The following is a 26,006-nucleotide window of genomic DNA, read 5'->3' as shown; positions in this document are numbered from 1 at the left end:
CTTATAGCTTGCCTTAAAACACAAAGTTGTTAATTATTCATATCAAGCCTTTCTTACCCCTTGGGCTGAGCTTTGAGATAAAATGTACTGAAATGGTACAGCTTCAGCTTGGCTACTTGGGTTACCACTGCAATGAAGGTGTTTAGCACAGATACAGAGAATGTAACATCATATAAAATTAACAGTTGCCATATAAACTTTTCCTTCTAACTTTTTCAAGGGTTTCTTAAATAAATAAGACCTACACAACTCACTTTATCTCTTCAGCCTCCTGTCTATCAGTCTGTTTCCCCTTCTCAGTAACTTTTACGGTGTAACTTCAAACAAATTTGAAAATTGCTTAAGTGTCTTTGGTATTTTCAAGCAACTTAAGAGAGATTTTCTAGCCATTCAGGAAGAGTCCAAAATAAGAGCTTCATTTTAAACAGAAATCAGCAGACCCAAGTTCAAATATCAGCAGGAATTCAAACTTTGTAATTTCTGCTTTTTATGGAATTACCTGCTAGAAGTGACACAAATTGGGATATGTAGAGAATGATTAAGATGAGTTAAACATCTTCTTAAGCATATGGAGTTTGACAAAGCAGCGAGCAGGGGGCAGGATGTGATAACCATATGCAAGTTTCTAAAGCATTCAAATAACAGTGCAGGAGAGAAATCAGAGAAGCACAGAATGATTTGGGTTGGGAGGAACCTTAAAGATCATCTCATTACAATCCCTCTGCCATGGCAGGACACCTAGCACTAGACCAGATGGCCGAAAGCCCCATCCAAAATGGTCTTGAACACTTCCACTGTTTCTCTGGGAAACCTTCCCCTCTCCATTCCTATAAGGAAAATTTCTTTCTAAGCTAAACCTACTCTCTTTCAGTGTAAAGCCATCACCCCTTGTCCTATCACTACATTCCTTGCAAAAAGTCCCTCTTCAGCTCTGTGGAAGGCACCTTTTAGGAAGGTGCTGTGATCTATCCCTGAAGCCTTCTTTTCTCCAGAATGAACAATCCCAATGCTCTCAGCTGGCCTTCAGAATCACTGTGGCTAAGGGCTGGCCAAGAAGGAACACTTAATGGCAATCTATAAAAACTTTTGCACCCCTCTGTGAATCTGTCAGTCACAGTAGGGACTCTCATTCCACACAAGCAGGAAAGGAGCCCAGCATAACAGCTATTGCATTTGATAAAATTCATGCCTGAAAGGGATCAGAATAACCAGAAACTTCACATTGTTGTCTAAAATGTGCTCACTTGGTGAGACATCTCTCCTTCACTCTAAAAACTTCACTTACAAAACCAAATTAATTTGACTTCTGAGACTGTGAGGAAAACCCAAGACAAGCAGTCAAATGCCATGAACAAACATGGTATAAAATCTTGAAAGCACAGAAAGTGGTGGCTTCAACCTTCCTAGTGTGTAGTGCTTCTTCCCCCTGAGCTCTCTGACTTACTCCTGAGTTGTAAAGTCAAGTCTCTCAGTCCCTTTTAGAGCCCTAATTTTGATTTATGATATACCTTCAACCCTGAAAGACAGCATGTTATACATACAAGGTTTTCTCAGCCACTCCCACTGCTCACCAGATTTATTGTCTTCAAATAGTTCTGCCCAAGTTCCACTCCAGGCTTCTGCACATTGGCTCTGTTTTGTCTGCCTGAGGTTAACTTTCTTAGTACTCCCTAGTATTCACTCAGTCCAGGAATACAATCCCCAAGGATTTCAAGATCTCTTTACTATAGCAGCATTTCCAGTTTCTGACTGTGGAAGAAATATTGATGTGAGTTCCTTGAAACCCTTTTCCTATGAAGTGTCAATAATTACCATCTTGGCATACAAAAAGGAGACTTTGGCAGGCTGCCCAGTAACATCAAACAGGTCTGGAACAGTCACAAGAGCTCAGCTTTCTGTAACAGTACCTGACATGATTGTAAGAAATCACATAATTGACTTCTAGGAATTTGAAAAGAAGATATATTTCTTGTTCAGCTTTTATCAACAACATTAAGACCTATCCTTTTGATATGGGGTTACCAGAATTCAAACATAAACTCTGACTTCTTCTTTCACTATCTACTTAATTGCTGTTTCAGTTATGAAATCATGTTTCTCCTACTGGTTTTAGTCACAAAAAAAATGTCCTGGCCAGAACATTCTTGATTTACCTTGGTAGTTCTACGTGCTATAAGGTTTTAGCTGAAGCTGTACAAAACTTTTCTCAAACTCAGATTTACCCTGATTTTTTTTTTCTATTTTGAGAAGAAAAAAAAAAAAGCGAGAATTGCAAACTAAAAATATTTTTTTTCTTTTTAAGAAGGAAAGATGCAACAATCAGAATTTAAACTGATTATAAACCACAGGAATCATTTGACCCAAGCTGTACCAAAACAGTGTAGGTCAGTGTACACCATTTGGCCCAAAGTTTCTTTGAGAAGCACATGAATTTGATTAACTTGACCTCATTGGAAGGGCAAAACAGATTAACATTTAGTATACCTCACTTCTTATCTATATATCCATTGAGGCCTGAATTTCAACCTTATTAAAAGTTCTTTAAACACCACCATATCCACCATCCCAAGGGAAAGCAGTTTATCACACTTATTTCAGCACTTATTAAGAGTAATCAGGTAGAAAAAAATCCTGTGTTTGAGCAATCTATACTCAAATCAAACTACTAAATATATCCTAGAAACTATATTCCTCAGTGTGAAAATGTCTCTGCTTTTCTTTTTGTTTTAGCCTTTACTGTCAAAATTTTTTACTTCTATTTCTATATTCTTGGTGTATCCATTTCTAAGACCGTAATATAATTGCTGAGCTCAAAAAGATTATTTGAACCTCAAATATGTCTGCAGGTTCACCAGTGTGTTAGAAAGAGGACCATATAACAGGCCACAAATACATGCACACAGGAGATGAAGTAAGAGGCATCAATAAGAAGTTGTTAAAAATAAATATAATTATGTATTGCACTGAAATACCAAATGAGAAAGAAATCCATCACCCACTGGTCAATGGATGAAGTTCTTTTCCACTTTAAGACCTTTCTAACAGCAGCTAGACAAACTGATGAAGAAAAAGCATCATGTTTTCTAGACTGATACATGAACTGCTCTGAATATATTATTTATGATATTTCTTCTTTATGGCTGTTATAGTAATCCTGTACAAAATCCCAAGATCCATGCAAACTCCACAGGCACACAAAACTTCCTGTTACTAGCACTTAATCAGCCCTCAAATAGACATTATAAACCTACAGCTCAGCTAGAGAAATCAGCAAGGAAGGGAAAGAACTGCAAGAGTATTCTGTGAGAAAATGCTAGCAGAGCTGAAAACTGCTCTGTCACCCTCTGATGCCCCCTCCCATGACATTTATCAAGTGATTTCTCTACTCCTTTTCCCAGTTTACACATCCTGCCATGTTCAGTAAACACACAAAAAAACATGTAAATGCAGAGCTGAAAACAAAGGGCTATCAGGAAATAAGAAATCACCAGCTGGCACAAATCACCATTGCTTGACTGAAGTCACTTTGTGCTGGTGGATGAGCCAATTCTATGTTTCTAACAGCAGTCAAGTGGCCCTGTGCCGCGGTTCGGCTTCCACAACCTCAGAACTGGGCCAGCCAGGAGTAGTGTGGCAAATAAAAGGACAGGTTAGTTGGGTTGCCTGAAAACAAAAGAACTTTAATGGATAAAACAACAGCGGTAGAAGGCGTACACGGTATGGGGTCAGCTCCAAAGGAAGAGAAAATGGGGGAAAAGCAACAACATATGGGGTAGGTTTGAAGTTAGAAGTCCAATCATAAAAGAGAACTAGAAACATCACCATATATGTCAAACGTGACCAACCAATCATTAACCATCACTCAAAACATAACCTTATATGGAATAACTCCACTAACGAAAGAACTCCCATCAACCATTTCTCCTCACCCTAACTAGCAAGGTTTTTCCCACAGCCTTAAGTCTATGGTTACCTCAGGTTGGCTGACTCCCACAGCCCTGGGATCCCACAGCACTCTTTCTTATTTCTACTAATTTCATTGCTATCATATCTTTGTCAAACCCCTTTAAAAAAAAAAAACAAACCAAAAAAAACCAAACAAACAAATAAACCCTAAAGCTGTTCTTGTAAAACAGTATTTTAAAACAGTAAATAAATATGCTTTAATAAAAGGGCATTTGGGACTTCCCTGTTGTTATCAATTACTTTGTCTGAGGGGGTAGAATGGAAACACACACACCAGACTGACTGCTACCATAAGGATCAGCCCACCACGAATGTTGTGCTACATGGCTCATACACACTCATTAAGTAAGTGGTTGTCAGTGAATCTTAAAGATCAAAACAGAAGATGCAAGAAATCTGTTTATATAAATAAACTGAAGATCAGACACACAGGACATTACAGGAAAACTGGTTTCCATCTAGTAGAGATGGATTTGAATTTGTTTGTGTTGTAGAAGAGTGAGTTACAGAGATCTGAGACAAGTATTACAGCATTTACCACAAACAGGAAACAACTCTTCTCTTTAAAATGTTTTTTAGAGTGCTACTATCTTGCTCACCCTCCTGTTTCACCCCTCATTTTACAAGAAAGGCTCTAACACAGCCGAGAGGGAAATATTTTGAGGCAGTGATTAGATATTTTTCCCTAAAGCAGTTAGCACAATTGATTCTTCATATATCAGGATTGCCCAGAAGGAAGCTTAACTCTAAAAGCTTTCTAGTCAAAAGCAAGTCCCAGCCTTCGATCTTTGCATTTCCCAGTCTCTCTGAGACAACCCATATCATAGGAAGGAACGCAGTAAACACCAGTTACTGTGATGAAGAATCAGAGACAAACCAAACGGCTGTGCCAGGGCATGCAGAGCCCATGCATTCCTCCAGTTTTTATCTGGAGCTGGGACAAGACTTGCAGAGTGTGGTACAGCTGATTCTCATCCTTTCTGGGCAATGGTTCCTAATTTCATTCCTAGAGACTCTGGGGTTTAGATTCTGGAGTCATAGAGATTATTTCCATCTTTAAAGTACATTTTTAGTTATGTCCAGGGCTGAAAGGAGGCTGGAAACTCACAGGGAAAAAGTTTGTCTGATTTGTGACATGGAAATACCATCTCTCATGATAAAAAAAAAACCTTTCTGAACACACTCATTCCTATTCCTGCCTCCCAGAGGAGGGTATCTGTAAGGGAGGCAATAGAAGTGGCCTATTCACAAGCCCAGAAGCATCTTTTAAAACATTGACATTCAGAGAAAGACTTGTTAATTAGTTTTCTGCAGATTTGGCATTAGAAGTGGAGGCACTCTGCAGGATGTGGGTACACTGTGGAACAATCCTCTCATGTGACATGGCAGAAACACAAACACATATACTCTAAACTACGGACCATATTGGCCCCAGTCGGGAGGCCACAAAACAAGAACATTTCTAGTGACAGACCCTGACATCAATTAATTCTATGCCAAGCAGCAAGCTCCACCAAGACTCTCCCAGCCAGTTTCTACACAAGTCACCTGCATCAGGCCTCGTTTTATCTGCCCAACCACCACCCATTAGCAATGACACTATCTCCCCTCAGAGCTGTCCCTGCATTCTGTCCCTCACCCTGGCATGGTCCAGAAACTCCCCAGCATTTCAGTGCTGACCTCCAGTTCCATTCATCATTTTCATCATGGAGTCAAGACTACTCTTTTTAGGACTGTTCACATGATCTGTCTAAACTTTTATTTCTGTTTCAGTTTTTTTATAGTTTATTTCCATGCAGTCCAACAACCTAGTCTTCATGAAATTCTGCCAAGATAAAAAGTGCTTGTCTGGGTTTTAGCTTGTTCACATATCTTTATCTGCAGCTTGATTGTCATGCAAAACATGAGTGGATGAATCCTTATTGCTGCAGGTATATTTTCTCTCACAGTATGGTCCTTTTTTTAAAAAAATCATTCATTCATTCCTTAAAAAATACCTTCTTGATATCAACTTCAGGTCAAAACTGTTAATCCAGTGTCAACTCCATTATTGTCAATTACCTTACAAAACCTAGATTTTAACATGAGAAATAGAAATACTCATCATGTCATTTTATAACCCACCAAGTGCTTATTCAAACTAAAGCACTGATTTCAAAATCACAGCAAGCAACTAAGACATAATTAAACTTTTATCCCTGCAGATTTTGAGAGATATACATTTCCTGCTAAAAAAAAAATTAAAGGAAACTAAATGCTTTTCTGTATTGGGAAGTTTTAGTTTAATTTGATGTAAGAGCAGGAAGAAATATTTTCATATAACTGGACATGAGGGAAAACTTAAGACAACAAGCAAGTTTTGTTTTGGGATTTTTACAATCAATATTTTATTTTGCAGAAGATCTTGTTGTTTTCCCATATTTTGCTTCATTTTCCCATTCACTTCTACTTCTCCTTACTTCTTATTAGAGTAAGAATAGAATTGATCTGCTTCTGCATTAAAGAAAAGTTTTCCATCTGGGACCAACTTAGTGAAATACATCTATCCCTTTTCCAGCACAGTGGTCAGCTGCATAAATACCACATTACTTCTTCTCAGCCACCTGTGACCCTTTCCGTGCTGCAAACAACACCAGCTGGTGAAATGAGCATCTTGGATAATCATTTGATACAATCATTTTGTCCATAATTATAAGTGGACTTTTCTTGTCAAGATCCTTTAGCTTAGATCCCACAGAAAATGCAAACAGGAGCCAGGTTCCAGGAAACTGCTTCAAGGGTGCTTGAAAGCAGATGTTAACAGCTCCATCAGCCACAACCTCCAAAGCCAGTCACAGGTGCTTCCATTCTGCCCTTCACTGCCCCAGCTCCACTGATAAACTACCATGGATCCCCTCCCAGACAAAAATGCATGGTTTTGGGTTTGGTTCCTTCCTGCCATGCTTTTCATACCTTACTGCAGCTTTTAAACGCAGAACCCACACAAACAAAGTCTCTGCTAGTCCAAGCTACACTTGCAGCAGTACAGACAGGACCTTTAAGTACAAACTAAAGATTACTATTCAACAGAAAGTAACCGCACCCAAACGGTGATTTTCCAGGCTTCAGCCTGGATAAAGTGCTTTAAACTCATTTGTAACAACACATGAAATCTCACAACACAAGTTCAGTGCTTGATCCCCCTGCCCTGCAGGAATCCCTGGAAAGGACACAAGACCACTGTGAATATGCAGTGCCAGTGCAGACTGGCACTGCATATTCTGCTTCTGCATGAGATAAAGAGCCTGTTCTCCAAAGTAGTATTATCCCATGATAAAGCTGTTTTTTGCATGACAGTCATATACATACCTGGCTGCTGCAGTTCTGTTCCCCATGGGCAAGGAACTAACTCATTCTCCAGAACTGAGCCACTGACCATCCTTGCCATTGCCAATTGCCAGCAATGGTTTCACTCAGCCTACTCCAACACTCTTCTGACCTGTGTGTGTATAGTCAGTCTCACTTATTCTTAAAAAAAATTGAGAAGATTCCTCTGGAACTGACTGCAGAGATGTATCCAAAAAATAAAGAAAAAATTAGGTCAAGACAAAGCTATTGCCTCCCATGAGGGCACATGGGAACCAAACCAAAGTTTAAGGCTTGGTGGAAACCTGACATTTCATTCCAGGGCCTAGGCTCCATCCTTTACAACATTTCCAAGCAGACACTGCCACAGAGAAATTAATCAAATCCAAACCAACCTGTGTTTATCCTCTTGGTTCCTAGGCCTCCATGTACTGTTGTGTTTCATCCCTTCCCTCCTGCACTACCTAGTATGCCCTATTGTTTTTCCATCAAATTATCTAATTAGTCTGGGGCCAGATCAACAGATTACTCACAACAGTAGGCTAAGCAAATCACCCATGAATAAGTGTTTACTGGATCAATCCCTTAGACTGTCAGCTCTTTTGAGCAAAAACTGTACTTTATTATTCACGTGCAGAGTAGTCTGTACACCAAATGTGTTATATACATAATTCATTTAAAAATAAGAATGGTACACTAAGAATGAATAACATGCCAGCAGGAAAGTTCCCTGACTGCACAACCATCAGTAACTCAGAACTGCTCACACACAGCTGAGGCTTGGAAAACCAAATGGATGATAAAGGCAAAGGTTTAAGGCAAAGAACTAAGAGTAAGAGAGGCAGTGCTGCTCCCAAAAAATTGTCGGGAAGAATCTTCAGAATTCTCTGTGCCCCAGATTCATGTTCTGGAGAAATAACAAAACCAAAGGAACAAATATTCTCCTACTTGATATACTCAAGGGTAAACAAGGACTTGGAAATAGGACAACAGAACGTATATTAAACATATGTAATGTGTAATTGCATAATGGCACCCTTTTCAATGTGAGACACCTAATTGTGTTTATTGTTTATAGATGATATCTCAAAATCTACATCATACTTAAAGGAAACAGACATTTCTGCATTCCAGTATGTGGGGTGTGTGTAACATCATGTGAGCTATGCATTGATACAAAATTTGCATCTACAGAACACAGAGAGAACACTAGAAGAGAAAATATTTTATGAGAAAGTATAAACCTATGGCACTGACCTTCCAGCTTCACCATTTAATCGAACCTAGACCCTCCAGCAACTAAATATTCATAACTAGCATGACCTCTGGGCTCTTCTCTCACACCCAGTTGTACCTAAAAGCCAGAGAGTTGTACCTAAAAGCCTTTCACAAGCCAGTGTTTTGGGAGTGTTGTCTTCTCCTCTTACTATTATGCCAGTGTGGTTTTTTTTTCACATTGCCATCTACAATAGCCTGGCTATTCTTCTTTCATATTTAAAAACCTTTATGCAAATCAAGCTGGTAGCACAGCAACCTAAAGTTCTTGCATTAATGCAGAGTATTATTCACATACAAAAATTCCATTTAAATCCCATTAAGGTTATGACATAAATCCAAACAAACTAGAAAATGCACAGTTAAGGTGGAAAACTGACATATGTCTTCCAGTCTCTTAGCAGAAGAAAGCAGAATAAGAAACCTATTAGTGTGTCACCCAGTTGGAGAAAGGCAGAGAAGCACATATGTTACTGCCTTTTAACTGCTCATTCCATTGCATCTGGGATTCCTTTGGTTTTTTTCCCTTAACACCTGTGTCCCAGTGTGAGGGGTCCTAGAAGATCATTTTTGTCTGTAAATACTTCTGGACAATATCCATTCTGAGGGATAAGAGAGGCAGCCACGATAACGCAGCTGCAAGCCAGGGGGGGAAAAGTCAGATTAGCATCTTATATTTTTTCTGGAGGTGTTTCTGGTGGTTAGTAAAAGTCAATGACACATATGACATTGTTTTGCAAGTGTCCCAATTAGCAGCACTGCTACTGCAAGCTGGAGGCACATAGTTCTTTTCTCACGTGTTTCTCCCTTTGAATTCCTGACACTTCATAGTAATGAACAACACTGCAAGGTCTTGGAAAAGACCAGATTTATGCTTCTGTAATATTTAAAACACTCTCAGCATGGCTGAGCTGAAGGAATGGATGTAGGCAGCACTGTCTTTTGGATAATCCACTACAGCTTGTGAGGATGTGGAGTACGGTGGTGCTCCTGGGCTCCTGTATCTTGTGCTGCACATACCTGCATAAGCAGATGGATCTCTCTGCCTGTTGTGCACAAAGTTGCACCCTGTAGCCCTGTAATAAGAGTAAGGGGAAAAGAAAGAGGTTGGTTGAGCTTTTAGCTGCATTAGTCAAGCTACAGATGCTGGAGTTAGTTGTGAAATTTCAATCAGAATCAAGTCCAGAGTATGTGCCACTCCATATGTTTGTTACGCAGGCAAGTATGGCATAGTGGGCTGTTATTGGAAAGTGTGGGGTTTATTCTTTTTCTTTGGAGTTGAATGCAACTTGATTGCAGTTCTTTTTGGTAATGATCAGTGTACAGAAACAAGCTGGTTCAGGCAGTGAAGCTGTTGTCTTGACTAGAATCCCAAGTTTGATTTGAATTAGCCATTCGTAAGACAGATATACATATGCACACACACAGGCGCACACACAAAGCTTTGAAAGTGGTTCCATCTGTTTTTTGGTAAGGCTGGGTGATAATTAGGAAAAGTGGAAATATTTGATGTTCTGGGTTTGAGACCTGACATGTTTTCCTTCGTGTTGTCATTGAACACTTCAGTCCTAAACAGAATGGTATTAATTTGGGATACAGTAGAGCTGAGGATTAAGGTTAAGAGAGAGGGTGACTTTTTTTTAATTTAGAGTATATTTTCTTTCACTGTGCCTTGAAAAAGTTATTTTTCTCTTCCTCTGTTCTAAGCAAACATTCTACAAATTATACTCTGAATAAAACACATCACAGACTTCCATGGAAACAGCAGTCAGCATGAGGAAAGAGTGGAAAATGCTCAAGGTGACAAGAATACCTTCTGCAGCGCCATCACAAGATACAAGAAGAACCCTAGCAAGTACAGAAGAAGCTGACATGACAGTACAAAGCTAAACAAGATCATAATACTTGGGAGGAAGAGGGAGGGAAGGAACATATGTGCCCAAAGCCATCCTTTCCTGCCAATTATTGAATCCTTGACAAATGACAAACATTCAGGGTCTATTTTGGATGAACCTTCAGGGAAGGTTGAGAGAACAGCTTAAATTGCCAATGTCCAATGTCTTCTTGGACACTTTACATTTCAGATTAATAAATAACTGCAATTAGACAAATATCTGTGAAGGATGAGAGCTGCCTACAAGTATATATTGTGCTGAAAGTCATAGGAGATGCTTTTAGCCTTTGTTCTCAGAGGCCTCTTTCAAACTATGTTGAACTGCTGCAGAAGTCAGGTCTTCACTGGGTTGTGAAGAAAAATGGATTACAAGGCAAACACTGTAAAACACAGAGATAAAATATGTAAGTAGCTATCAAATCTGTGGACAAGTATATTTATGAGAAGCCTTTCCTAAAGAAGCAAAGGGGCTTTTTACTTACTATAGTAGTTCTTACTCTTTCCAACATCCAAGTGCTCACTGATTTCTCTTCCATCTTTTCTTCTCCCATTTCTAAATGTTTATGCGTTCTCACCCAGAGACTCCTCCAGAGTTCTGACACTGTATTTTCCTCCACCTAGAATTCCCAGCAGCTTTCTTCCTCAACTCCATCTTATTCACAGCTCAGCTGCTGCAGTCATCTGATCTGCTCCATGGCTCACATCTTCCCATCACATATGTTCCTTCCTCATCAAATGTAAGATTGCCTTCCATAATTGCCATTTCCACTGCTGCTCATTCTAGGTGAGCATTTGCTACTCAAACCAAATACTTTTTGCTCCTTATGTTTCCAATCCTTCCTTCTGCTCCTCACCTCTAGCCAAATATCCTCCTTTCTTGAAATCTCTTTTAAGAACAGCATAGAGATGACAGCAGTAGGCCAGTTTTGACCTTTCATCTGGAAGAGTCAGTGAAATTTTTAAGGGTATCAGTCTGCACAAACAAGAAGCAGCATACTCTAGTTTTCAGTGCCAAGAATGTAGCTCAGACCCCAGAAATAAAAGAATTAAGTCAGTATGTCTTAGTGAGACTCTTTAGGTATCGATAGGCTGACTTCAAAGCTCAGTCTGCTCCAGCCTTGCTGACATCCATCTAATCGAGCCTGTCACCCAGTCAGGTATGCTATTTGAACTCATCTTTATGCATTCTCCCAAATCTGAATCAACCCAAAGAGATCAGGTAGCTTAAATACTGGGGTTCAGAGGTGGAGAGCTTTAGAATGACTCGTTTCGATATAAATGGTTGAAAAAGCTCTTACCCAAGCAGCTCAGCCAGGAGGTAAAGCAGAATAGGCTCCTCAGGAAGGGGATGTTGCTTGCATGGCCGGAGTTTTCAGTCCTACACACCTCCTCTGCATATGTGAGTGACTCTATTGACTTATCATGCATTCAAGTGCAGGAGTAGGGTTTTTTTAAGCAAGTAAAAGGCTAAGTGATTTGATCAAGGCCACAAATCAGCATGCCAGAGACAAGACTGTTATAACATGCTAGTAACCCTGTCAGATTGAAAGCTTAAACTCTGAAGACAGGAGTCACCTTTTATATATTTGAAGTGTGCCCAGCAAAACAGCATCCAGTCCTTGATGATGATTCTGAGTAGCAACTTAATGTAGATATTAAATGCCATGTAGACCAATCAGCATGGGGCTTTATGCAGTTTTTCAAAAAACTCTTGGGATCACAAAAACATCAAAGTTTCAACAGCATAAGGTGTGTCCCCTTCTAAATGTTTCAAGCTATTTTCCTGGATTAATAATATAAAAAAAAAAAAGAACCTCTTAAGACAGGTCTTTTCCATATCAAAATTTTTCTTTCAGATTATTTTTTCCCTTTACAACTGTCAGTGACACCACAGCATTTGAAGCATGAGGAGGAAGTTATGCTGAGTAGCTACTGTGAGAGGAAATAAAGGTGGAGAGAAAATGAAGAGAATATCACAGATAAAATTAAAAGGCATTTTAAATATCCCCACCTATATTGACCCCAGAATTGTGCTAATTATGAGGATTAACATGCTTCCTGTACATTACAATAGGTTATTTCAGCTGCTGGACAGAGATGGTGTGCCCACTCAGACACTGAAGTCCAGCCTATAGATCACTTGCACATGAAGTCGTGAAATAAATGCATGTGTCCTCACTGGCACAGTGAAAACACCAGTCTACCAGGAGGGAAGAGGAATGAGGCAGTATCTCATAACCAAGAATGTATCTAAAACCAAATACATATACTCTTGATGAGTTATAAGAGGAGCTTCGTTTCTGTCACATCTGATCATCCTCAAAAATTGCATCAGTTGACCTTATGAGTTTCTGGATCAGCTGTTGCCATCCTCTCTACCACTTGCTTAACAGATATAATCATTTTGTGGAAAACTTGTATGGGGTTCAATTCCTCACAAACTAGCTTCTACTGTGTTTATCTCAGTGGAGGACTGATTGATGATAAAAAGGGTCACATAAGCATGCATACATTTCCTGACAGGAAAAAAAACTTCAGAAATAGGTGAGCAAACCCCATGCAGAGCTATCCTTTTTCCAGCTGTCCAAACACCACTTCACTTCTGAAGGACTAAGGCTTTATATAGTTCACCAAAATTTAGCCCCAAACACGTCAGAAGAAGTCTCAGTAAATGAAATTCAGCACACATTCTCCTGTTCTGATACTCTTTTAAGCAACACTGCCTCAGGATACATTAGTTTCATTATCTCTGTGTCTATAATAAGATCCTAGTGCATGACAGCCAAAGATTGCCATTTATCCTTCCACAATGACACGTTTCATTTTGGTTAGTGGAAAGGGTATGCTATGTGAGCCACAGCCCTGTAATTTCTACTCAGCAACGTATCATGGACACAACATTTGGCCCTGAATGTTTCCCATGAGAAGAGGGCTGTTGTACTGATTCAGAATAAATATTGCTGGCTTCTTCAACAAAAACAAAGTTTCACTTTTAGCTGAGCTGTTCAGCACAGAAAATTTCTTGGGGGAAGAAAAGTATAAAGAACGATTTTGGAGAAAACTACATTTTTTAGTTTTCACTTTTGAGGTGCATGTTTCCACACAGAGGAAGAAGCTTTCTTTGGATCTAATACATATATTTTTCAATAGGAACAAGCAATTAAGTACCAGCTTATTTCTGTGCACCAGTTCTGGCTTGGTTGAAGCATTAATCTTTATGATGAAGACCAAACAATCTAGACTCAGTTTCTCCATTCTTGGTTTCCTCAACATTTATGAAGAGTACTAAATGAAAAAGGGCAAGAATCAGAGACCCTCCTCTAGATGTCTATGTTAAATATTACAGTATCTACAAACAGATACTTAGCCTCAGCATTAACTAATCCTAAATTAGCATCTGCACGCAGTCAGAGAAGAGGTCAAGCTATCTTCAAAGATAAACTCGAAAGCCTAGTGCTGAGTGGATAAAGTGATGGAGTTGAATAAAATGGTCAGAAAAAATTGTGAGAGGAGGAATATCTGCTGTTTGACTGAGGATATTTGATGTATGATATAAGGCTGCTTTAATTATGTGCTTCCAGATAGAGTTTACCCAGACCTGAAAACTCTTCTAAGCACTCAGAAATGGTGACATTTAGGGATCCTGAGCTAGAAGTGGAAAATTTTCTGAGTAACTGCACTTTCTGATGACTCTTTACAGGCACCTGCACTTTCTGTGCAAAAAGGAAAAATAAAATAAAAAGGGGAGGAGTGGAAACAGCATATCATACTTTTAAGATGGAGATGGTTCTTTCTATAATGGTAATATTATAATATGTGTTTTTCTGAGATTTTGGAAGACTTCATTTGATGATGCAGCAGGCCCCTTTCTATTTACTGTGGGCTTGTGCTTTGTGAGGCACACTCAATATTAATTGCACATCACTGGGACAAATATTAATACTTTAAAGTCTGTCCACCTTCTTAGTCTAAAGCACAGCACACATGTGAGCTACCTAGCTCAACTTCACTGTTGAAGGCTTTGTCTTGGCTGTCTGTGGAGGGGCAGCTGCAGAACAGACAGCTAGAACACAGTAAGCCCCATAAAAATAGCAGAGCTGTCACCCCATGTACAGGATTGCCAGGGACCCTGAACAACTACTCCAGTAGGTTGTCTGTGCTGAAATCCTTTCTGAAAGTAATGCCTGTGAGCCACCATGTCTATGGAAGGGCAGCCTCCCTCGGGTGGCACCACCAGTCCCATTGACAGCACTGTCCCACAGGACAGCATGCCTCGTCTTGCATGTGGATTCACTGGAGACACCGTGATAATGATCTTCCACTCTTCTTTCCACATATCCCCTTTAGTGATATCCTCTTAGCCTAGAGGGGGACCAAAATGCAAACCCAGTGGTGTGCCACCAAGTAATAATGTTTTGATTAGTATCAAAGATGTGGAAGAAAATTATGTAGAGGAACATCCCATGCATGTTCTCCCCAAAGACATTTTTAAACTCTGTGGAAAAAGACATGGTAACCTGCATGTTTTCTGCCAGTTACCCAAGGTTAATAAAGCTTATAAAAAATAACAGAATCATCAATTCATAGACCAGTTAAGGTTGGAACACACCTGTAAGATCATTGAGTCCAGCCATTAACCTAGCACACCATGTGCATCACTAAACCATATCCTCAAGTGTCACATCCACACATTTTTTTAACACTCCCACAGGTGGTGATTCCACCACTTCCTTGGGCAGCTTGTTAAGCTGACCAGAAAACAAAGGATATCTTGTCAGTCTATTTCAAAAATTTGAGTACCTTCATGCAAAAGATATCGTGATACCATAGCTGATGCAAGATACAATGAATAAAATGCTAACCTCATTAATGAGGGAGAGGGAAATATTCTTCTGATTAGACATCACCATGTGTAGTCACTTTTGCGGAACCTTATATTCATTTATGCGAATATCTATGAGGTCCCAAATCAACTTATCCTACAGAAGACACCTAAAACCAGGAAAAAATATCTGTCTCAAAAAATGCCTTTTTCTTTCTACTTCTGCTCTACATCTAGAGTACAAAGAAATCCTACAGCGAAGGTAATCCTTAAATTATTACCATATAAACGTCTAAAGCTAGGTGGAGAGAAGCTTACCCTGTGTTTTAGCTTGGGTCAGCTAAACAGAATTGTAAGCAGAAGTTTGACTCCCTCCCATGACTTCATAGAATTCTGTTCTTTTCCACCTGCAGTTTGAGTGTCTGCAGAAATTTCCTTTAGTCATGTCAAAAAAGGGCCTCTCTGCAACTCTTGGTGATTACATCTTTGCTCAGCAGGTCCTCGTAAACTAACACAAAGTATCATATTTTATTTGCTTGACCATTAATGAAATTGTGAAGGGACACAGCTCAGCTGGTACTTTACAGTTATATTACTCCTGAGGAGCAGGAGCAGTAGGACTACCTTACACACAGTTCTTTCTGTCTATGCTACTGCCATACTTTGAGTGAGGCAGAATTCACCGTCTCTTCACAGTCAGACTGTTTCTTCTTAAAGATTTACACTTTCCTATCAGCTTGTTAACATACTGCTGTAAAGCATTAGGTAAGAATCTATATAATAACAAGTGTTTTGTTTCAGAGACCTTAATTAAAACTTGTAAGAACATATTGATTACATTCCTAGTAAAAACTGACAGCATGGTTGAATTACATACAACGTGTTGTGTCAGGTCGCCTGCGCAATGGAAATAACAGAAAAAAAATCTGGATAAGTTGCATTGTTTCCTATTTATTTTCTTAAATTTTGATCGATACTCTTTAGATGTATTTCATCTAATCAGAACATTATACTTCACAATCCTGAAATAATCGTCACTGACTGATCTAAGCTTTGTCTCCTAGAAATGCAGGAGGATGAAGTGTACAAGCAGGGATGCAGCAGTCTCCAGGCAGCTCTTCTGCCCCAGGATAACAGCAGCAGCATGTGTCCCTTGCAGGACTGACACCCCCAAGCTCAGCTCTGCTGTGGCCCCCATGAGACCACTAGCTGTGACCTGAGCTCTGGCCATATGCAGTCACAGGGGTTGTATTATCCAGCTCCTCTCTCCAGAATCACAGCTGTCCCTGCTCCTATCCTTTTCTTAGCTCTGTATTCCCTGTAATATGAGAGAATGTTCCATGGCTGTATGAAGCTCTATCTCCTCTCCCCATCTTCCAGCAACTCACTGCTTTCAAGCTTCAGGCTTCCTCTGTCACCCTCAGTCCTGTGACACTTTCTGTCTGTGCTTTCTCTTCTTCTTGATGTTTTTGTCCAGCCAGCAGAAATCATGAAATCTCATCCAGCAATAACTAATTCTGCTCGTCCTGGACAAGGAGATTTTTCCCATCTTGTTCTCCTCTCTGCATATAGTAAATATTTGCATAATATATTAAGCATGTGGGGAAACCTCAAAAGATTTGGTTCAATGCCTTTTGGATAAGCACCTGAAAAGCTTAGTTGTTTGTGCAAACCTAATCCAAACAATCTGATTCTTGAGTTAATGGGCTGTAAATCTTGTGAGAACAGGTTGTCTCACAGTACAAGACTTTTCATGAATTTTGCTTCTCCTGGAATGGTAGTACAGTAAAAATAAACTCTTGTACTGTTTTGACACTTCTTTTCAAGGATTCAGGACAAAGACGGAAGAAAGTTACCTAGACTTTTCTGAGCCTTACAAAAGTATCAGTCAGCTTAAACTGATGTTTCAGGTGAGAACTCAAAATGGGAGATTACAACATCCAAGCCAATTCACCTGTTCTTTTATAGCAGTGTTCACCCACTTTATTGATATGCATCAGGTATTGGTAAAATAATACACTACATACTCTGACTGACTGGCTAATAGGAATCTGTCAAACTATGAATGCTATAACAGTCACATAATAATAACACAGCACTACAGAAGGCAATAAATTACATACATGCCACCATCCTTCACGTATTCTATACGGATCATGGAGTTATGGTTATTGGTTGCAGTGTGTATTACCAGGTCCCAGGGTCACCAGAGCAGAGTTAAATGATGTAAGGGAGTAAGTAAAATGATGATCTATGTTCAAAACCAACACTAGCCTTGGTACCTATTTACCTCATGCAGTATGTTTATATACTAAGTATGAATAATCAGGTTCCTGAAAAGGAAGAGAAAATTGACAATGTCAGGGGCAGAATAGCTCCTTCCATTTATCATTAATTTTTGATTGAAAGCCTTATTTATTTCAGTAGGTGCTGCAGGTTGTGGGGGATTGCTTAGAGATGGTAAAGTTTCTCACACAGATCTGTAAGACTCTCTATAGACCCAGTACAGTATTTACTTTCTTCACCAAAGTTCATCTATGACCATCATGCAGAAAGAAAGTATTCCAGCAGCTCTGTGTGCCACTCTCAGATAACAGCTGAGTCCCAGACCAAAGGCCACAATAATCCTGGCTTTTTGTTACTGCTACTGTTCCTACTTGAGCAAAAGGAGATATTTCTTCCAATTTAGACAATGCAGTATTTGTGCTTTAGTTTGAAGTATCACCCGCTTACATTTTATTCATGAATCCTTTCAACTTCATTCCATCTCCACACTTCAGCGTATTGCACATCCACAGATTTGGTAGACCTCAAAGACAATGCTGATATATCATAACTTATACTCCAGGGAAGCACGAGGATGGAATACATAGTGGCTCTGTAAAATCAGACTGCATTTCAGATTCACAGTGAAGATGGTTCTGAATAGGGAAAAACAAACATAGTTACACAAAATTGTATTGTTAAAAATTTCCAATTACATAAATCAATGATATTTTACATTGTACATAGATTTATAGACTATTTAAGATTGACTGATACAACTATCAACCACATTCTGTCAGCAAGTTATGCATCTCCTGGTGTCAGAAAAAAAAAAAGGGGGGGGGAAAGGATGTTAGTTTTACATCTGAGACGAAATTGTGTTGTATTTTCAAAGCAGATGTCATCTCAGGAAAAATTATGCTTAGGCAGGAGTTTTCATGTAAATAATTTTCTGCTGGACAATCTTTTGCTGTTTTGGACTTTTTCTAAAGTATTTATATCAACCCGAAGGTTTCTAAGAGCAGCTATAACACTGGGGGGAGAAAACAGGAAAGTGGGAAACAGTCTAGAGCTCAAATGCCCCAACTTAAAGGATCCCTAACTCCAGATCTCGTTTGCTTTTTTACCTGTTTAGGTAACACCTAAAATAAGTTATCCTCTTTGTCCCACCTGCCCCCACTGCCTGCTCAACATATGCATTATGTCCAATTACACCTCTGGAAAGCATCAGCACAGCTTGGCGAGAATAACCGGACAAATAGGGCAGTATCCATTCTCTTTCTAAACATTCAGTTTGTCACATATTTATTGCAGAGTGTGCTTTTAGTGTTTTCTGTGTCTGCCCTGCTGTGTGCAAGGCCACACACATCTCTGTACCAAATGTCAATCCAACTCTTTTGTCTGCACCCCCCCCCATTCCCCCAAAAACAATGAGGTGCTCAGGTGTAATTGTACAGAATTTGAACAATAATCCTGGCTTTCTGCTGAAAATGAACACTAGTGCATGAAAGGTAATATACCCCTCTTTTGCTGAGTGCAGGGCTCTGAAAGGTCACACTGGGAGAGAGACTGTGAATTGTTTGGAAAATAGCCAATTTGATTACAATGGGCAATTCTGAGCTTACAGTTTGCTTGTGTCTATCCTGCCTAAAGTGGCATCATTTGTAATAAAAACTGTATTGCAGAAGTGCTGTGGAAGAAATCACAAGCCCAATTTCTATTCTGCTGAAGAATCATAAAGGGGACTTAAATATCAAAACTGAGATACAACCTGTTCAGCATTGCCTACAATAGGGACATCCAAAGCAAGTTCAGAAGCATTACACTGATATAATACATACCTTCTAAACAGTCACAATTAACAGCAGTTTGGTGATAAAATGAACATTAAAAGCTACTGTCAATTTTGAAGGACTATTTTAATTTTTTAGAAATACCAAATTCAAAACAGACAGAATCCAAGGCGTTTCCTTGTTTTCACTGTCTAGGTGTAGGACCTGTCTCTCTCCTGGAAATTGCCATGTGCTTTCCTGTTAACCCAGTGGCTAACGTGACCAGTTCAAATTCACACATAACAACAGTGATTCATTTGTCTGATTCACAAGTCCTCTTTGTCTCATTGCATGAAATGGCAGGATTCAAGAGTCTAGTGCAATACTACTGGTTTTTCCCATAATTTCCAAAGTAAAGCATTGTTGTTAGGGCCTCTTTGGATAAATGAGTTTTCCCAGACATGTTCTGTTTTTCCTGGACATATTTCAAGATTATTTTATATTTGCCTAGGGTTTGCAGTCGTCATCTTGTAGCTAACACACATCCACTGGGGTGCACATGCTCAGCAGGTCTGACACCTTTAGAAGTACAGCAGCCCTAATCACAGGTTCTTGCAGGTGGGTTGCTAACAGATTGAAGGTGCCTCTCAAGTCCTTGCATATTTATAAGTATCTTATTAATGAATAACCATAGGTAGCTGTAGGGCTACAATTGAAACTGCAAAGGAGCAAAGGACTTGCAAATGGCCTGAGTAAAATTTACAGGAGGCAGCATCAACCTAAGTCTCCTCATTTCATTTAGTCATACAGGAAAGCTACAGTGCCATCAGACTTACTCCCTCCAATGGCCTGGTGTGATGGCTGCATAATTCATTAGTGAAGTATTACCATGTGATTCCTTGCTGAAAAACAGCTGTTTCTAGCTAAATAATACAATTGGATGTACCATCTTAATGGAAAGAGAGAAAAAAATGAAACAAAATAAACAGAAGTGCCTATCCACAAGCCATCTATTATATCTAGAAGTTTCTTTCAATTGCTTCTCCCCAAGGAGCTTTCTTCAAGTTATTGAGATGGTGGTCAACCAGGAGAAGTCCATTCAACTTCTACCAAAAAAAGCCAAAATCTCTTCACACAGCTTGGGTAAGTGTGCAGGCTAACTGAAGACTAAAAAAACCCTGCTGTCACAGTCTGTTTTTCCAGAAAAAAAAATTCTCAGTACCTTATTTTCATAGGTAGTCTCACCAAAACCCCAGAGCCTGATGAAGATTGCTCATCACTCTAGTTTTCTGGTATCTTTTTTTTTTTTATTTGTTTTCTTCAGCTGTGGTTGTTTTTGATACTTTTCATGAAAGATTCTCCTATCTTAATTTCCAATGACACTAGGACAATAAAGAATAATGTGAAGAATTTTCACCCAATGTTAAGGATTAATGGTCTAGTTTTCAATTTTCAGTTCATTAAGAACTCCTCCCAAAATAATCCATTTTCCTATGGTTGGGAGGTTTTGGTCTAGTAAAAGGCAAGGAATTTGAAGAAGACCTCTTATGTGAGGACATAAGAAGAACAGTCATAAATAGACAAAAAAGAAAAAATAAGATACAGAACAATCACAAATGGAAAACAAACAGGATCACAGATTTTCATACTCTTTCAGCCACCATGCAGAGTTGTGATGCGTATTTCCAGCATTTGTGGGGTTTTTTTTATTTTTTGCTATTGAAAGCTCAGTTAAACATCATGCAATTCCTCACAAAGGAGACTGTGTGGGGAAAAAAATCAACAAATTATAGATCTCTAGTCAGGTTATCAAATTTCTCTCTGTCACAAAGAAATGCAGAGAAATTTGCCTATCTGTAAACTTTCTGAGATAGCTATCAAGACATTGTTAGAATGAAGGGCTAGGCAGCAAATAATGTTCATATCCATAAAGATTTGATTTTGAAAATTTTTTGAAGCCTCAAAAATAAAATCTCATAGAATCAGAGAATAGTTTCAGAGGGAAAGGATTTTTTTTTCTGCAAAAAGAAACAGCCAAATCTTCAGTTGTGTTCAAATGAAATGTTTCATTTGACCTAGTTTATCATTACTACACAAAAGAAAAAGTTGTTTCTGACTGAAAAAATCAATGTTTATAATTTTGTTCATGGTAAAGTAGATATTTCTTATTGCACTTGTGATTTATTAACAAATAATTCACTTAAATGAAGCCACTCATTTTCTGAAATTCTTGCAGCAAATCAGCACTTTCCCTTGAAAGAGATAATGTAGAATTTCCATCCGACTACACTGAACAATGTTCCTCTATCTTCAGGCATGGGTTAAGAAACATTAACTTTTCACCTATGATATTATTGAAGCTTATGGATCTTTTTCTTAACTCTTTTTCAAATAATTAGAATTAGAAAAACACATCAGGAGAGCATTATTTACCACAAATCACCTTTTTGAATTATTACATGGAGCAGTGGAGAATTTCCTAATCTCAGGAGTGGCATCCTCTGTATGAACTGAAGTTGTACTTGTGTAGACATAAACAAGAGCTCCAAATTCCACAACCACCTAACTAAAACCATTACCCCTGCTGAATTGTTCCCATGTAAGTGTCAAGTGGTATCACAGATCATCTGAATCATCCTCAGTATATAGTCTTTCTACTGTTAAAAACTCTCTGTTTTCTATCTTAAGTAAAAGAAAGGAGGGAAATAAAAAAAAAAAAAAAAAAAAGAAAGAAAAAAGAAGCCAGCTTCTTTTTCTACTTTTTTTGTAAGTAACCTTGAATCAGAAGTTTGCAGTTTGTGTCTGTATATCTCATCAAGAATATATGTCATTTCTCTAAATAAGCATCATATATCTCAATAGTAGGGTCAGTTACCCACCCCTACCCCCTCACAGCAGCTGATCTATCAAGTTAAATCACAGGCTTTTTGATATAAGTGTCAATGTAGATCTGACACTTAAAAAATAACTCACAGTGGGGCAGAAAAACAGTAAACAAAGCAGAAAAAAAATTAACTCCTTAGGCTCTCAATTTACTAAAATGCAAAGTGGCTGGTGCACAATTCATGCTGTAATGCAGAGTATATTTTAGTTCAAGTATTTTGAATGTGTACTCAGTTTTTTTAATGAATTTAACTTCCCTTTCCTTTTTCAAGACCTCTTGAACTACATGTCTTTCTTTTCTTATGCTTCTCTGAGAACTTCACTGCTTCAGCTTCCACATAACCCCTTCCTCTCTGATGGACACCATTCCCTGTCACAGTCATATTTTTCTCCAGATTATAAAAGTTCAAAATACAATGTCCCCTGAGGCATTTAAAAACAGCAGCATCTGCTAAAACAGAGAAGGCCTGTAGAACCAATAAGACTGAAACTTGACTTGATCAGAAGATTTTCTAGTAGGAGTTTTTTCCACAAATTCAACATTAAAATGTTTAATGGGAACAAATATCCAAGTTCCAAGTGGCACAAAATGTTCAAATGAAGATAATAGGAGACCAAAGCTTCCTCCTAACGAGAGCCACCAGTCCAGTACTAGGGAATTCATGTCTGTACAAGATAAGGCAGCTCCAGCCCTGCTTCAGTGACTAAGGACCTCTGAGAATGCAAGACTCATGAATGAGATGACTCAGAATGCAACAGCTCCTGCAGAAGAGGCTGAGACCCAGTATGAGATGCAGCAGAGCACAGCCAACACCATGACTTGTTAGGTGCTTCCCTGGCACTTCTCCAGCCCTGAGTGGGCAGCAGAAGTAGAAGCATGATTGGTCCCACTGGTCCCTCTCCCGTTGTCCCACCTCCCTGGTTTCACACAGCCTCATCTATGCCTATGAGTACAGATGCTCACCAGTTCCATCCTCCAAGCCTCACCCGGGCATAACTTCAGAGGAGTAGGTGACACAGGCCTAAAGAGGGCTGGGAGCACACTCATAATCCACCAGTGTGGACAAGAACAACACAGCAATACTCTAACTCTGACATGGCCTCTCCTACCAGCCAGTGGGTCTGAGGCCCTTTGTCTGATGCAGGCATCCTGCATGGTGGTTCACCCCAAAGAGGAAGGGTACATCTTTCTCCAGTGCTTTGTATAACAGCATCTCAGGGACCAGATGCTATTTCCAAAGACTGTCTATATGTAGCATCCAGATTTTTATTACAAAAGATTTCTACTTCATCCCAATACAAAAGAAGTGGGGGAGAAGTACATACTCTAAAACTTTAGGATATATTTTCTTGGTCATATTTAGTAATATGTTCCTGCATAAATACTATGGTGCATTAAACTCTAGTCTGGCTTCCTACAAAGTCAGCACCTTACTCCTGACAGCAGCTACACAAGATCACTGCACTGCAAAGCTGTGCCAAGCACCAGTCTTACTTCACTGCATGGCACATAAAATACTACTGGCTTGGCAATAGAGAGATGACAATACTCATTCTGTCTCTCAGTTACTGGATATCACCATACTCAGGAAGATGACAAAAAACAAGCACATATAAAAGGTCCTTGAATAGAACAAAAGTAAGATTATTATTTACTTCATTCTAAAAAACCTAGTCTATAAAAAACACTTTTTCCTCTTATAAAAGCATTGAATTTGCAGCTGTCACAGTGAAAGCTTTATACCAGGAGATCTAGTGTTGCTCTGCAGCAAGGGCTTGCTTTATCCACCAGCTTGGAAGTGAAGTGGGATGTGATGGACAGTGTAGCCACAAAGAGCACTGTAATAGGGGAACATGGAAAGAAAAGGATCCAGAGAATAAGTACAGTGAAGGGGCACATGTTAGGCCTCCTTGACATATTCCTTTGGTTTAACAATAAGTGCACTACTCTTCTCAACACTGTTTATGTCTCAAACATTAACAATCTCTCTACAAATAACACAGAACATATGCAGTCCACACAGACTTAGGAGAGGAAATGTATTGGCTTTAGATGCCAGGCTTTCAATGGATGGTGGATTTTCCAGCTACAGCCCTAGATTTCAGTGGTCTCCAAGGATGGCTCTGGGGAGCACCTTCCAGTCCTGCTGTCCTGCTTGTTTTCCCTGCAGACTCCTCCATTTCAGGAAGATCCTTTTGGGGAAGCATTCACAGCATGCTTGTTTCCAATTTCTTAATTAGAACTAAATAACTGGGCAAAAGTGTAATATGCATATGAGCAAACACAATTAGAATAAAGTGTGGAAGTAACAAATTCATCTAATGATCAGGTTGATTAAATTACTTCAGATAAACCAACAATTCCTTATAAGCACTGTGCAATGGTTTAGGAAGTCTACAATCTCGTTTAGCTCTCAGCCTAGAAAATAACAGGGCTTTTATCGACTCTCAGTGCCAAGTGATATATTTAAGTTCCAGCCAAATAGCTGGTACAGAGAGTGTCAATTGCTCCCAGGCTGAAACTAGTGTAGAGACTGCAGCTCTGCTGCCAGCTCCAAGAGTTTGTGCAGATTATTGGTTATCTAACACCAGGCAGCCCTTTCTCTCACTGCCCTCCCCCCCGCCCAAAACTTCCTACAATGGATTACAGTGGATTACATCAGAGATACTTCAATATTTCAACATGACACAGCTTCTTAAATCTAATATTCAGAAGATAAATTCAATGAAATAGCATGATCTATCATGATTCAGCTGTAGCTAGTTATAGCAAAAATCCTTCTTTACTCACTGTGCTCTGGGAGTTTTTGCCCCATGTGTGCTAGCCAACAGCTTGCATTTTAAAAATGCAAGAATATTGAAGTAGAGATGTTCCTTAACTTACTAAGATGAGAAAAATAAACATGCAAAAGTAGACAAAATCTGAGAGAAAGGTTAAGCCAAAAAAAAAACGCAACTGTTTTACTTAAAAAATGCATTTTGGGAGCTCACTTTTTTCCTACAGAAATGCCTGTCTCATGACAGACATGACCATTTGTTTTTTGTTTGTGGTCTTTGGACATTAATCTTTTTTTATATTAGTAACACTTCGTTACCATCAAAATCCTTCCCTGACTGAAACTGGGGCTTCAGATGCTGTGCAGGGTGCAATTTCTGGAAGTATAAACCACACAGAAGACTGGACATGGCCATTAGAGAGCAGAATCCAGTGCTGTCTTCCACATACTTTGAGAACTGTGCTTTGTTTCACTAAACTCTCCAACAGTTAAAGGATGAGCTTATATGAAAGAATTAATGATATCCCATTTAACATGAACCTAGGAATCCAGAAGACAGTTACAGAATCTTGGCAAATCACACTAGATTAAAGTATTTGAATTGGTGCCTAAAATGTTCAGATCAATGTCTTGGGTTTTTGGTCGACAGCTTTTTCCCCTTCAAACTGACAGAGGTCACAGTACATGCAGTTCATCATTTCAAGGCATAAGAATTAGGCTTTGACTAATTGGAAGATTTGCCTGTTATTTAAATGAAACTTGTTTGCAGTTTCATCATCCGTGTGGAATCCAGAAAGGCATCAGACTATCCCATCAATTTAGTTAGCAAAGAATAAATGAATAAATAGGCTGACAATTTTCTCCCCTGGGACTTACACTGTCACTACATTGTTTCTCCATTATTAATTACCTATGTTAAAATAATTCACTGTACAGTAGTATATACTCTATGCTGTAAATGACTGGATCAGGTGTCTTTCTGCTTGTCTTTCTCTGTGCATTCAATT

The sequence above is a fragment of the Parus major genome, chromosome 3 (assembly GCF_001522545.3).
Source record: "Parus major isolate Abel chromosome 3, Parus_major1.1, whole genome shotgun sequence".
Classification (NCBI taxonomy): domain Eukaryota; kingdom Metazoa; phylum Chordata; class Aves; order Passeriformes; family Paridae; genus Parus; species Parus major.
The sequence above is the reverse complement of the archived record's forward strand: the minus strand, read 5'-3'. Positions refer to the sequence as shown.